This window comes from Mus pahari, chromosome 15 (assembly GCF_900095145.1).
Source record: "Mus pahari chromosome 15, PAHARI_EIJ_v1.1, whole genome shotgun sequence".
Lineage (NCBI taxonomy): Eukaryota > Metazoa > Chordata > Mammalia > Rodentia > Muridae > Mus > Mus pahari.
Genome location: NC_034604.1, coordinates 37313442 through 37315323, shown reverse-complemented (window position 1 = coordinate 37315323; position 1882 = coordinate 37313442).

Here is a 1882-nt window from a genome sequence, read left to right as displayed (position 1 = left end):
TAGTGTGTGCAAAAAAAAAAAAAAAAAAAAAAAAAAACATTTCATAGTTCAGTCATCTAGTTTGCTGTGAAAGAGACCTCCGGAGTATTAATCAGGTACATTTTCTGAACAATCTGAGGCAGGTTGTTCTCTTAAAAAAAAAAAAAAAAAAAAAATCTGTAAGATAGATGTGGTTGTCCACATCTGTAACTTCAGCACTTGGGATGTGGGTGAAGGAAACTGGGAGTACTGTACTCACATTGATGACAGACTGAGTTCAAGGCCAGCTTGGGCTATGTGAGATCTTAAACAAAACAAAACAAACAATAACTAAAAAACTAATAATTAATAATGATTAATAATCAATTGATTAAATGTTAAATAATAATTATTAATAATAAGACCTGAATAATTGTCACTGGAGATGACTCCCAGAAAATCTGATTATGGCCTTGCCTGAACATAATAACCCTGTTGATGGAGACAGCGTGAAACGGTATGCAAAGACACCCAGCTACAGAAAGGGGCTGAAATTTTAAAAATTAATTAAGTGTAGTCATACATGTACTTACTTGGCTTTTTAAAGGATCTGTAAAAAGGTAATGTTGACCTCCTTTATCAAATGTTTTCTGTCACATCACAGGCCTTATCAAGGTCTTTAGATAACACTGGGAAAATCGGTGGGGAGTTGGGGTGGGGCAAGGGGCAGGGAGAAACACACATGTTGACAAGGGAACAACAAACCATTAAAAAAATTGCAATTGCAGGGTCTGTAGAAGTGACCCTGAGGTTAAGAGCATTGGCTGCACTTTCAGAAGATCCAAGTTTGGTTCCTGGCACCCACACGGTGACTCAGAATTATTTGTTAATTCCAATTCCAAAAAATCTGATGCCCTTATGGGCACTTCACATAGGTGGTACACAAACATATATACATACACAACACCCATACACATAAAGTAATAGATTTTTTTTTTTTTGGAAAGGATGAAAGTACGAGATAAGCCTTAGAACACATTTTTTTTTTTCAGAACTTACAAACTTAAATTCAATTAGATGAAAATCTAATAAAAACCAGTCAACCAGTATCTGTAGTTGGTACATGCAAGAGAGGTTGGCCTGCAGTGAACTTATGCTTATACCATGGCATTATATTGTAATTAAAACACACATAGAGAGACAGGTGGGAGGGTAGTCTGGTCTACATTGAGAGTTCAAGGTCAGCTAGAGCTACATAATGGGGACCCCACCTAGAACAACAAACAAATAAATAAGTATCCTACACCCACGGAGTCCAAAATAATCTCAGGGTTCAGTAAAGGGCACCAAAGGAGTCACATTTTTCATTCTATAAGGTCTTTGAAATACCCACTGCTAGCTGGATTTCATGGCAGGTTCTATAGCTACAGAGAGCACTGTTTCAAGATCTTAGGGTTTAAGGCAGTGTAGTGGCACTTGAGGGGTCAGAGGCAGGTGGATCTCTGTGAGTTTGAGGCCAGCCTGGTCTACATAATGAGTTCCAGGACAGCCAGGGCTACATAAGTGAGACCCTATCTCAAAAAAATGAAAAACAAAACAAAACAAACAAACAAACAAAACAAGATCTTAGAGTTTGGCAAGGACATGAGGTTGCCCCATAAGTCAGGACTTGGAGCACTATGTTCTCCAGAGAGATTCAAAGCAGCGATAAGGACATTTTTCCTGTGGGCTTTCAACATTAGTATGAATCAGAAGCAACTCCAGTTTCTGAAAATAGAGCACGCAAACTCAGACTCAGAGATTTTGACAAGGGCTGTGGTGGGTAATCCTCCTTGTCAATTTGACTATATTTAGAGTTACCTGAAAGACTGGTGAGATCAACCTGTGAGTGTGAGGATTAAGTAAGGGGCAAAAAAAAAAAAAA